Below are 13,469 nucleotides of genomic sequence, written 5' to 3'. Positions count from 1 at the left end.
AGACAGTAGCCCCTGATGCTCTGTTTGGCGTTCGGAAAGAAAAGCCGAATAGAGGATCTATTAAATATCGCAGGAGTCTAACAAAAAAGAGTCAATATGCATATGCAGGCTTCGCTGCTATCCACTGCCGCACTGACTGCAGAGGTGGGTGTCCTGAAGCAGGACCTCGAGCGGACCGAGCAAGAGCTCGGCCTTGCCAAGCGGCGGCTCGAGGAGAAAGACGGTAAGAAATACCTTACAGAAAAAGTGCCTATAAAAAGGCGTGATTGCAAAAAGATAACAGGATTGTACTGCTTATTGTAGGGGCCACGACTAAGGTGGCGACCCTTAAGCAGGCGCTGTTTGAGGCCGAAAAGAAAACGGCCGCGGAGCGCACCAAGCGAGACAGAGTTGGGGCTCAGGTCAGTGAGGTGCAGTAAGAGCTTCATGCTCTCATGAAAAAACATGAGAGTTTGGAGCTTGAGTCAAAGGCGCAAGCATCCGAGCTCGCGATGGCCCTTCAGACTGCCAAGTCTGCCAAGGCCGAAGCCCAAAAGGCCCTCCAAGAGTTGGAGGAGATGAGGAAGATAGCAGCGGGTAAGGCATTCTTCATGCAAAGCAGAAATATAAAAGTAAACTACTTGTTACTTACCCGAATTCGGAGCTCTCCAGGGGCATTCGCAGATCTTCCCCGCAGTGTATCTGATGCCGCCGCATTCTACCGAGCTGAAGAGGGCAGCTCGACAGAGAAGGTGTTCTGGTCTCAGTATTCTGAGGCCGGACACCCTGTGCCCTTGAGCGACCAGCTGAAACAGCTGGTCAAGCTCCACAAGGCGGCCGAACAGGCCATGAAGGGTTTCATAGTTCGGCTGTGGCCCGGAGAGGCCCTGCCTGGGAGCTATTTCGGGCTGGTGCAGCGGATGGTGGAGGCCTCTCCGAGGCTCGAGGTCATCAAGCGCTCCGTCTGCATCGAAGGTGCCCGTCGGGCCCTTGCCCGTGCAAAGGTGCACTGGGGTAACCTGGACGGTGAGAAGCTTGTGAAGGACGGGCCACCGCCGGGGAAGGAGCATCGCAAGCCCGAGAACTACTACAAGGATGTTCTTGCAGGTGCCCGCCTTGTGGCGGATGAATGTACCAAGGATGTGATTTTTGAATGAACTCGCTCATGTTTATCCTGTGCGCTGAAAACTTGTTCATATTCGCTAAGCCATGCTTATTGAATTTAAAATATTACTTTCTGTGCGGCCGTTTATCAAAATATTGAGAGATGGACAGTCGTCGGCTTCTGCCCCCATGACACTAGTGCTGGGGTGTTCGGGATAAACCTGAGCGCTCTTTTTCCCATAGTGGGGTCCTTCGAGGCAGGCGCTCGGCACAACGAACCAGGCAATCGGAATATAATGCTTGAACACTCTCACTTAGCCATAGAACTCTATAATTTTAAATTTCGGCGAAGCCCCTAGTTCGGAAGACCGAATTCGGGGCGCTATCCACGCCTTGGCCGGACAAAGCCAGCTCCTCGCTCAAAGCGGCATAAGTCTTTAGGGACTCAAAAAACCTCTCGAACAGCGACCGATCTCTTGCCACATCATGACAGTCAGTTTTAGCTTTCTCCACTGAGGTGCTTAACCCAGCTGAACCGGGGCACAATCGCAGTGGTTCTCCTAGTGCTACCTTAGCCGATAGAGCGGAATGTAAGGCACCAAAACATAGGAGCCAGGCAAACCCAACTATTGACCTAAATCATGATTCGGAGCCGATGCATATAGTGCTATAAGTTCGGGGTGCCGCACTTGTGAAAGTGTACGGGCTTCGCACACCATTATGAGGGGTACTGAAGCCCCTGGCGTGTTTGCCGTACCATGGTGTACGGGTGCAATCATGTCATTTAATAAACATAAATGTGAAAAGAAGATAATGCAAAAAATAGACAACAAGCTAAGCATTGTTTATAGAGAGGCTATTTATCAAAGTCGAACGATACAAATAGTGCGGTAAGAAAAAGATATTGGACTATTCAGTATGTCCTGACCAGGGGCAGGCCGCGGAATTGTATTTAAAACAGGTATACCGCTCGTAACAGAGACCACCTGGGAGTTCCATAATGCGGCATGGCTTGTCTGCCTCCCTGGATCTTGCATTGTTTGTGCGGCAGTCAAATTGCCGAACAGGTCGTCCGAAGTATGGAGTCCTGAAAGTAAGAAAAAAATTAAAAAAAGAATCAGGCAGCCCCTAGTACGTTTTAAGCCGTATTTTGGGCATGCCATTATTGTGACCCTTCCCCTGTGCCCATGGTATTTCAAGGGCGTAGTTATGTACGCGAGGCACTGGTTTCGCTATGTCACTAGAGCTGGGGTTGGGGCCGCATTGCTACGCTTGCTCAGAACGTGCCAGGCAGTCCTACTGTGGGTTACTCTGGGCGCGCTTGGCGGTGTCTGGCTTTTTAACGGTCGGGCTGGAGAATTGCCTAAGAAGGCTACTTTGTACTTCCGCTGCGAGAGCCGCCGTGTGCTCCTCCGTACGGAGGGAGCGTTCAGTGTTTCTTTTGACCGTGATTACTCCTCGAGGGCCTGGCATCTTGAGCTTGAGATATGCGTAGTGCGGCACCGCATTGAACTTTGTGAATGCGGTTCGACCGAGCAGGGCGTGATAGCCACTGCGAAACGGGACTATATCGAAGATTAACTCTTCGCTTCGGAAATTGTCCGGGGATCCGAAGACCACGTCAAGTGTTACTGAGCCTGTACAGTTGGCCTCTACACCTGGTATAACGCCTTTAATGGTCGTTCTTGTGGGCTTAATCCTTGAGGGATCTATGCCCATTTTCCGCACTGTATCTTGATAAAGCAGATTCAGGCTACTGCCGCCGTCCATGAGGACTCTTGTGAGATGAAATCCGTCGATGATTGGGTCAAGAACCAATGCGGCGAAGCCGCCATGACGGATGCTAGTGGGATGGTCCCTTCGATCAAAAGTGATCGGGCAGGAGGACCATGGGTTGAACTTTGAGGCGACCGGCTCCATCGCGTATACGTCCCGTAGCGCACGCTTCCGCTCCCGCTTGGGAATGTGGGTTGCGTATATCATGTTCACCATCCGCACTTGTGGGGGAAAGCCCTTCTATCCATTGTTGTTCGGCGGCTTGGGCTCCTCGTCGTCGCTGTGCAGCCCCTTGTCTCTGTTTTCGGCCCTTAACTTGCCTGCCTGATTGAACACCCAACAATCCCTGTTAGTGTGATTGGCTGGCCTTTTGGGGGTGCCATGTATCTGGCACAAGCGATCGAGTATTCGGTCCAAACTGGACGGGCCCTGAGTATTCTTTTTGAATGGCTTTTTCCGTTGACCGGATTTATAGCCTTTGAATCTGGCATTGACTGCCGTGTCTTCATTGCTCTCGCTGTTAACGCGACGCTTTTGCTTATTCAGACGTGTCCTGCCACTTTTGTCCTTGGTATTCGAATTACCAGGGTTCTTTGATAAGTTGTTACTGCGAGCTAGCCACCTGTCTTCTCCCGCACAAAAGCGGGTCATGAGTGTCGTGAGGGCTGCCATGGATTTCGGCTTTTCCTGTCCCAGGTGCCGGGCAAGCCACTCGTCGCGGATGTTATGCTTGAAGGCTGCTAGGGCCTCTGCGTCCGGACAGTCGACTATCTGGTTTTTCTTTGTTAGGAACCGTGTCCAGAATTGTCTGGCCGATTCCTCTGGCTGCGGAATTATGTGGCTTAAGTCGTCGGCATCCGGCGGTCGCACGTAAGTGCCCTGGAAGTTGTCGAGGATGCGGCTTCCAGGTCCTCCCAAGAACCGATTGAGTCTGCTGGCAAGCTGTTAAGCCAATGTCGGGCCGGTCCTTTAAGTTTGAGTGGGAGGTATTTGATGGCGTGTAGATCATCGCCGCGTGCCATGTGGATGTGAAGGAGATAATCCTCGATGTTTACGGGTTTGAAACCCTCTGGGATTTTATGATCCATTACTTCATTCGTGAAGCATAGCGGGTGTGCGGCACCTCTGTAATGGGCTATATCACGATGCAGCTCGGAAGAGCTATGTATGTTGTGTTCGGCCCGGCCGGATTTGTTGTATCCGGAGTGAAGATCATTGTCACATGTCGTAGGGCGCTTGCGTGATCCGTAGATCGGTCTTGTTTGTCTTGCCTTATCCTCCAGTACGTCTCGCAGGTCGGGCGCATTTTCCCGTGCCTTAGTTGAGCGGCGTCGGGGCATGGCTTGGGTGGAGGGCCGAGAGGCCTCTTTGTCGCGGCCGCGAGGTGGCCGGTCTACCATGTCATGCGCTGGTGATGTAGGTGCTTCCTCCTCTGATCGGGGTAGTGGCCTGCACTTCGGGTAACTCTTGGAGGGGCGTTCGAGTTCATACTCTTCGGTCGCAAGGACTTCAGTCCATCTGTCAGCTAGCAAATCTTGGGTAGCTTTAAGCTGTTGCTGCTTTTTCTTGAGGCTGCCTGCCGTGGCTAAAAGCCTGCGTTTAAAACGCTCTTGTTCGGCGGGGTCTGATGGTATGCCGAATTCGTCGTCATCGAGGCTTGCCTCGTCTTCGGAGGGAGGCGTATAGTTATCATCCTCGACCTCTCGGTCTGCCGCTCTCTCATGAGGGCTGGCTTCTCCATCTTCCTGTGCCAAATCTTGCTGAGGTGGGTGTTCTTCGGCGCTATCCGGGTTAGTATTATCTCCCGTGCCGGAATCACTGTTTTTGCTTTGGCGGGATTTAGAGCGGCACCGCTGACGCCGGCGCTTTGGCTGTTTCTTGGGGGCGTCATCCCCCACTGTTCCATCACCATCTCCCTCTTTTGGAGTATCCACCATATATATGTCATATGACGAGGTGGCCTTCCAGCGCCCTACAGGTGCTGGTTCCTGTTCGTCTCCTACATCGTCGTCCATGCCGTTGATGTCTTCGAAGCTGAAATCAAGCATGTCGGTTAGATCGTCGATAGTGGCTACAAAGTGGGTGGTGGGTGGGCTTTGAATTTCCTCATCGTCCGTATCCCACCCTCGCTGACCGTAGTCCGGCCAGGGCTCTCCTGATAAAGAGAGAGACTTAAGAGAATTCAGGATGTCGCCAAAAGGCGAATGCTGAAAGATCTCTGCGGTGGTGGACTCCATTATCGGCGCCCAATCGGATTCGATTGGCAGGGGCGCGGGGGGTTCGGAGTCCGGGGAGGAGTCCGAATCCTCAGAGTCACGGGTCGTGCAGAGTGCGAGGCTAGCGTTCGGCTCGATCGCTTTCAGGATCGCAGCCCCTGAGGTGACGTCCAACTGCTCATCCTCAATTAGCACAATAGGCTCCGAGTTAGGGGTCGGAACCGATGCGTGTGCGGCCTCCAGGACACGCTCCGGGGGCAGAGCTAGATCATGCCCCTCGAGATAGCGCGGCGCGCTTGGTCATGGCTCGAGCCCATCAAAGATCAAGTCTCCGCGGATGTCAGCCGTGTAGTTTAAGCTTCCAAACCTGACTTGATGGCCAGGGGTGTAGCTTTCGATCTGCTCCAGGTGGCCGAGCGAATTGGCCCGCAGAGCGAAGCCGCCGAAGACGAAGATCTGTCCGGGGAGCAAAGTCTCACCTTGGACCGTATCATTGTTGATGATCAGAGGAGCCATCATTCCTAAAGGCAACGACACAGAGGAACTCTCAATGAAAGCACCAATGTCGGTGTCAAAACCGGCGGATCTCGGGTAGTGGGTCCCGAACTGTGCGTCTAGGCCGGATGGTAACAGGAGGCAGGGAACACGATGTTTTACCCAGGTTCGGGCCCTCTTGATGGAGGTAAAACGCTACGTCCTGCTTGATTAATATTGATGATATGGGTAGTACAAGAGTAGATCTACCACGAGATCAAGGAGGCTAAACCCTAGAAGCTAGCCTATGGTATGATTGTTGTATATGGAGTTGATTGCCTACGGACTACAACCCTCCGGTTTATATAGACACCGGATAGGGTTAGGGTTACATAGAGTCGGTTACAATGGTAGGAGATCTTGAATATCCGCATCGCCAAGCTTGCCTTCCACGCCAAGGAAAGTCCCATCCGGACACGGGACGAAGTCTTCAATCTTGTATCTTCATAGTCCAGGAGTCCGGCTGAAGGTATAGTCCGGCTACCCGAACACCCCCTAATCCAGGACTCCCTCAGGCATCCTTGAAGAAAGTAGGCCAATAAAAACCAGATTGCAATACCTTATGTGCAGTTCTATCTCCAGCGTGGTGTCCTCCATAAGATTCGGAATGACACTTGCGTATGATCTGTTCCTGTTCATGCTCAGGTACACAACGTCTAATAACACCATCTACTCCTTCCTTATAAAGATGTGGGTCATCCCAAAAGTAATGTCTTAAATCATAGAAGAACTTTTTCTTTTGCTGGTATGTGAAGCTAGGTGGTATAAATTTAGCAACAATATAATTAGCATAATCAACATACCATGGAGTCTTACGAGAAGTACTTATAACATTTAATTGTTCATCAGGAAAGCTATCATTAATAGGTAGTGGGTCATCAAGAATATTTTCTAACCTAGACAGGTTGTCTGCAACAGGGTTCTCAGCTCCCTTCCTATCAACAATATGCAAATCAAATTCTTGCAGCGAAAGAACCCATCTAATAAGTCTAGGTTTAGCATCTTTCTTTTCCATAAGATATTTAATAGCAGCATGATCAGTTTGAATAGTTACTTTAGAATCAACAATATAAGATCTGAACTTATCACAAGCAAATACATCTACTAAGAGTTCTTTTTCAGTAGTAGCATAATTTCTTTGAGCATTGTCTAGAGTCTTACTAGCATAATGAATAACATTTAATTTCTTATCAACTCTTTGCCCTAGAACAGCACCTACAGCATAATCACTAGCATCACACATAATTTGAAAGGGTAAATTCCAATCAGGTGGTTAAACAACTAGTGCAGAGACTAATGCTTTCTTAAGTATTTCAAATGCTTCTACACAATCATCATCAAAGACAAATGGTACATCTTTTTGCAATAAATTAGTCAGAGGCCGAGAAATTTTTGAGAAGTCCTTAATGAACCTCCTACAAAATCCAGCGTGACCAAGGAAACTTCTTATACGTTTGATGTCATTGGGACATGGCATCTTTTCAATAGCATCAACCTTGGCTTTATCAACTTCAATACCTCTTTCAGAAACTTTGTGCCCCAAGACAATACCTTCATTAGCCATAAAGTGGCATTTTTCCCAATTCAAGACAAGATTAGTTTCTTCACATCTCTGCAAAACTCGATCAAGATTGCTCAAGCAATCATCAAAAGAGGAACCATCGATGGAAAAGTCGTCCATGAAAACCATACAAATCTTTTCACAGAAGTCAGAGAATATAGCCATCATGCATCTTTGAAAGGTAGCAGGTGCATTACATAAACCAAAAGGCATACGTCTATAAGCAAAAGTACCAACAGGGCATGTAAAAGTAGTCTTTGATTGGTCTCTAGCCGACACAGGTATTTGAGAGAAACCAGAATAACCATCTAAAAATAAATAGTGTGTATGTTTGCATAATCTTTCTAGCATTTGATCAATAAAAGGTAAGGGGTAATGATCTTTCTGAGTAGCTTTATTTAATTTGCGGAAATCAATTACCATCCTATAACATGTGATAATTCTTTGCGGAATCAATTCACCTTTATCATTAGGAACAACAGTAATACCTCCCTTCTTAGGGACACAATGGACATGACTTACCCACTCACTATCAGCAACGGGATAGATTATACCTGCCTCCAGAATCTTTAGTATTTCTTTTCTTACCACTTCTTTCATTTTAGGATTCAGACGTCGTTGAGGATCACGAACTTGTTTGGCATCTGCTTCCAAATTTATTTTATGTTGACATATAGTGGGACTAATGCCCTTAAGATCATCAAGAGTATATCCAATAGAAGCACGGTGCTTCTTCAGAGTTTTCAATAATCTTTCATCTTCATGCTCTGAAAGGTTAGCACTAATAATAACAGGATATATCTTATTTTCATCGAGACAAACATATTTAAGATTATCAGGCAAAGGTTTGAGCTCAAACACAGGATCACCCTTGGGTGGAGGAGGATCCCCTAAGATTTCAACAGGCAAGTTGTGATGTAGAATAGGTTCCTGTTTAAAGAATACTTCATCTATTTCCCTTCTTTCTTTCATGAACATATCATTTTCATGGTCTAGCAAATAGTGTTCTAAAGGATCACTAGGAGGTACGACAATAGAAGCAAGACCAATAATTTCATCCTTACTAGATAATTCTTCCTCAAGATGGTGTTTACTAAATTTAGAGAAATTAAACTCATGAACCATATCATCCAAGCCAACAGTAACAATATTCTTAGTGCAGTCTATGGTAGCATTGACAGTATTTAAGAAGGGTCTACCAAATATAATTGGACAAAAGCTATCTTGCGGAGAAGTAAGAACAAGAAAATCAGCAGGATATTTAGTTTTCCCACACAAGACTTCAACATCTCTAACAATTCCAATTGGTGCAATAGTATCTCTATTAGCAAGTTTAATAGTAACATCAATATCTTCTAACTCAACAGGTGCAATTTCATTCTTAATTTCTTTGTATAAGTCATGAGGTATAACACTAGCACTAGCACCCATATCACATAAGCCATGATAACAATGATCTCCTATTTTAACAGAAATAACAAGCACGCCTACCACAAGTCTATGTTTATCCTTATCACAAGGTTTAGCAATTCTAGTAGTTTCACCTTCGAACTAAATAACATGCCCATCAATATTATCAGACAAGAGATCTTTAACAATAGCAATATTAGGTTCTACTTTAACTTGCTCCAGAGGTGTATAAGTTCTAATATTGCTTTTACGAACAACAGTTGAAGCTTTAGCATGATCCTTTGTTCTAACAGGGAAAGGTGGTTTCTCAATATAAGAAGTAGGAACAATAGGATCATTATAAGTGACAGTCTTTTCTTCAACTTTAATAGGTGCAGATACTTTTACTTCTATGAGAGGATGATCTTTAAACCACTTCTCCTTAGGGAGATCAACATAAGTAGCAAAAGATTCACAGAAAGAATCTACTATCTCAGAGTCAAGTCCATATTTAGTGCTAAACTTACGGAAAATATCGGTGTCCATAAAATATTTAACACAATCAAACTTGGGTGTCATACCTGACTCCTTACCATCGTCGAGGTCCCAATCTTTAGAGTTGCGTTTAATTCTATCCAATAAATTCCATCTGAATTTAATAGTCTTCATCATAAAAGAGCCAGCACAAAAAGTATCGAGCATGGTGCGATTGTTTTTAGAAAGCCGAGCATAAAAACTTTGCATAATTATTTCTCTTGAGAGCTCATGATTGGGGCATGAATATAACATTGATTTAAGCCTCCCCCAAGCTTGAGCGATGCTTTCTCCTTCACGAGGCCAGAAATTATATATATAATTGCGATCACGATGAACAAGATGCATAGGGTAATACTTTTGATGAAATTCCAGCTTCAATCTTTTATAGTCCCATGATCTCATATCATCACATAGCCTATACCATATCAATGCGTCTCCCTTCAAAGATAAAGGGAAGACCTTCTTCTCAGAAACATCATCGGGTATACCTGCAAGCTTAAATAATCCACAAACTTCATCTACATATATTAAATGCTCATCAGGATGCTTTGTTCCTTCTCCTGTAAAAGGATTAGCTAGCAGTTTTTCTATCATAGGCGAAGGATACTCATAGAGAATTTCATTTTCAATAGGTTCAGTAGGTTGAGGAGCAACTCTTTGCTCTACTGGTTGGGGTGAAGATACCCCGAACAAGCCCCTTAGAGAATTACATTCCATAGTAACAAGTGACAGTAAATTTCAGCACACTATATAAATTTTTCCTTACCAAATTCCACCTACCAAAGGCGCTACACTCCCCGGCAACGGCGCCAGAAAAGAGTCTTGATGACCCACAAGTATAGGGGATCTATCGTAGTCCTTTTGATGACCCACAAGAAGGAAATGTTAAGCAGTTTTTAGCAAGGTATTCTCTGCAAGTTCTGAAATAAGTGGTAACAGATAGTTTTGTGATAAGATAGGTTGTAACGAGCAAAAAGTAACAAAAGTAAATAAAGTGCAGCAAGGTGGCCCAATCGTTTTGTAGCAAAGGACAAGCTAGAACAAACTCTTATAATAGGAAAAGCGCTCCCGAGGACACATGGGAATACCGTCAAGCTAGTTTTCATCACTTTCATATGATTCATGTTCGATACTTTGATAATTTGATATGTGGGTGGACTGGTGCTTGGGTGTTGTTCTTACTTGAACAAGCATACCACTTATGATTAACCTCTATTGCAAGCATCGGCAACTACAACAAAAGTATTAAGGTAAACCTAACCATAGCATGAAACATATGGATCCAAATCAGCCCCTTGCGAAGCAACGTATAAACTAGGGTTTAAGCTTCTGTCACTCTAGCAACCCATCATCTACTTATTACTTCCCAATGCCTTCCTCTAGGCCCAAATAATGGTGAAGTCTTATGTAGTCGACGTTCACATAACACCACTCGAGGCTAGACAACATACATCTTATCAAAATATCAAACGAATACCAAATTCACATGACTACTCATAGCAAGACTTCTCCCTTGTCCTCAGGAACGAACGTAATTACTCACAAAGCATATTCATGTTCATAATCAGAGGGGTAATAATATGCATATAGGATCTGAACATATGATCTTCAACCAAACAAACCAACTAGCATCAATTACAAGGAGTAATCAACACTACTAGCAACCTACTAGCACCAATCCCGTACTTTGAGACAAGAATTGGATACAAGAGATGAACTAGAGTTTGGAGATGAGATGGTGCTGGTGAAGATGTTGATGGAGATTGCCCTCTCCAGATGAGAGGAGCGTTGGTGATGACGATGGTGATGATTTCCCCCTCCCGGAGGGAAGTTTCCCCTGCAGAACAGCTCTGCCGGAGCTCTAGATTGGATCCGCCAAGGTTCCGCCTCGTGGCGGCGGAGTCTCGTCCCAGAAAGTTCCTCACTATTTTTTTCTCATCGAAAGACCTCATATAGAAGAAGATGGGCATCGGAGAGCTACCAGGGGGCCCACGAGGTAGGGGGGCGTGCCCTAGGGGGGGCGCCCCCCACCCTCGTGAGCAGGGTGTGGGCCCCCTGGCCTTCATCTTTGGTGTGGATTTTTCTCTATTTCTTTTAATACGTTCCGTGGAGTTTCAGGACTTTTGGAGTTGCGTAGAATAGGTCTATAATATTTGCTCCTTTTCCAGACCAGAAGTCCAGCTACCAGCATTCTCCCTCTTTATATAAACCATGTAAAATAAGAGAGAATAGCCATAGGTATTGTGACATAAAGTGAAATAACAGTCCATAATGCGATAAATATCGATATAAAAGCATTATGCAAAATGGACGTATCAGGCGGCTTGCCCCTTTTAATGGGGGATCACCTGCCGGAGTCCGGAACCACCGAAGGTTCCGGCGCAGTGTTCGACTAGGGGCCGAACTTGGAGCCCGTGGGAGTCTTGCTCCCTTTGCGCCCAGGGTCCAGAAGGTCGTCTTGAGGCGCCCCCAGGACTACCTCCCCTTGGCTCGGTGCCTTTTTAGACAACACCTCGACGTTGTCCGTAGGGCAAGGGGTGGAGGCGGTCGGAAGTGAATCGCTATTCATATCCGACAAGTCCAAAGAACCGTCTGGCGAAGATACCTCAAGACGGGCTCCGGACAGACTGCATAATCATATTCAATAAAACACACCATGAATCGCTATGGTATCCAGATACTTACGACTTCGCCAGGGGCTTCTCCCTGGGTAACCACTCGTCGCCGCTATAGGCGGCCGTCGTGGAGCAGTCCGGAAGGAGGGTCCTTCCTTTCTTGGACCCTTCGGCCTCCCTGGTTGGGGCGGCCTTCCTTTTCTTGTCTCACCCGGCTGGGGGGGGGGAGAACATTCCTCTTCCTCCTCCTCGTTTTCGTGGGAGGAGGGCACATCGGTGTTATCAGACGATGAGTCCGATATAACCTTGCGCCGGTGACCCTTTCGGGTCCCTGTGGCCTTCTTCGCCGGCACCTCGTAAGGCGCCAGAACCAGCATCTCCGTTAGGAGAGCATCTGCAGGATCTTCAGGCAGGGGGGCTGGGCAATTGATCCACTCCGCTGTCTCCACCCAGTCCTGTTAATGGCATGGAAGCTTATATCCCACACATGATTAAAACTGGGGCAAATAAATATCCTGTGGGATACAAAAAGTTACTAGTTTGGCGTGGAGCTTTGCGCTGAGTCCGCGGTCCTCAGTAAGGGGAGGAGGTACCTCAGCGCCCTTCAACGACACCTTCTAGACGTCCTTCTGCGTCATGTCGAAGAGCTCTCGCAGCGTCTGTTGCTCGGCCGGGTTGAACTCCCATAGATTGAATACGCGTCGTTGACATGGGAGAATCCTGTGGAAGAGCATGACCTGGTCCACGTTGACGAGCTTGATTTTCTTGCTCATCATGTTCTTGATGTAGGTCTTGAGTCCGGTCAGCTCTACCAGGGAACCCCAGGACAGGCCCTTCTCTTTCCAGGAGGTGAGCCGCGTGGGGATTCCGGATCGAAATTCGGGGGCCGCCACCCAGTTGGTGTTGCACGGCTCGGTGATGTAGAACCACCCCGATTGCCACCCTTTATGGTCTCCACATAGGAGCCTTCGAGCCAGGTGAAGTTAGGTATTTTGCCCACCATGGCACCTCCGCACTCCGCTTGCTGGCCGACCACCACCTTCGGTTTAACAGTGAAGGTCTTCAGCCACAGGACGAAGTGGGTCCTGATGCGGAGGAAGGCCTCGCACACGAAGATAAACGCCGAGATGTTGAGGATGAAATTGGGGGCCAGATCATGAAAATCCAGCCTGTAGTAGAACATGAGCCTGCGGACAAACGGGTGAAGGGGAAATCCGAGTCCGCGGACAAAGTGGGTAAGGAAAACTACCCTCTCATGGGGTGCGGGTGTAGGGATGATCTGCCCCCCACCTGGCAGCCGGTGCGTGATGTCCACGGCCAGATATCCCGCTTCACATAGCATTGCGATGTGCTCCTCTGTGACGGAGGAGACCATCCACTTGCCTCCCGCTCCGGACATGCTTGGAGTGGTTTGAGAAGAAAGACACGAACTTGGGCGCTGGAGCTTGAGTGTGTGAGAATGGATAAGCAAGGAGGAAGAAGGTTTGGGTAAAAAGGGTGAATCTTTGTCCCTTTATAAGGGCGGAAGTGGCAATACGCCTCCCCACTTACCTGGTAAAATCGCTTATTCCCCGAACGCCGTAATTGATGGCGCGTTTGGGTTACCCATACCCGTATTGATGAGAATCCCGTGATAAGGGGACATGATCTCTGCTTTCACTAGACGTGTCAAGAAAACCACCTCGCGATATGTGCAGTGCAGGTTGAGAAAAACGGTTCGAATAATGACTGGGCCGCAGTATGATGTCATGTTGTCAA

Source organism: Triticum dicoccoides, chromosome 2A, assembly GCF_002162155.2.
Source record: "Triticum dicoccoides isolate Atlit2015 ecotype Zavitan chromosome 2A, WEW_v2.0, whole genome shotgun sequence".
Taxonomy (NCBI): domain Eukaryota; kingdom Viridiplantae; phylum Streptophyta; class Magnoliopsida; order Poales; family Poaceae; genus Triticum; species Triticum dicoccoides.
Note: the sequence above shows the minus strand (reverse complement) of the source record.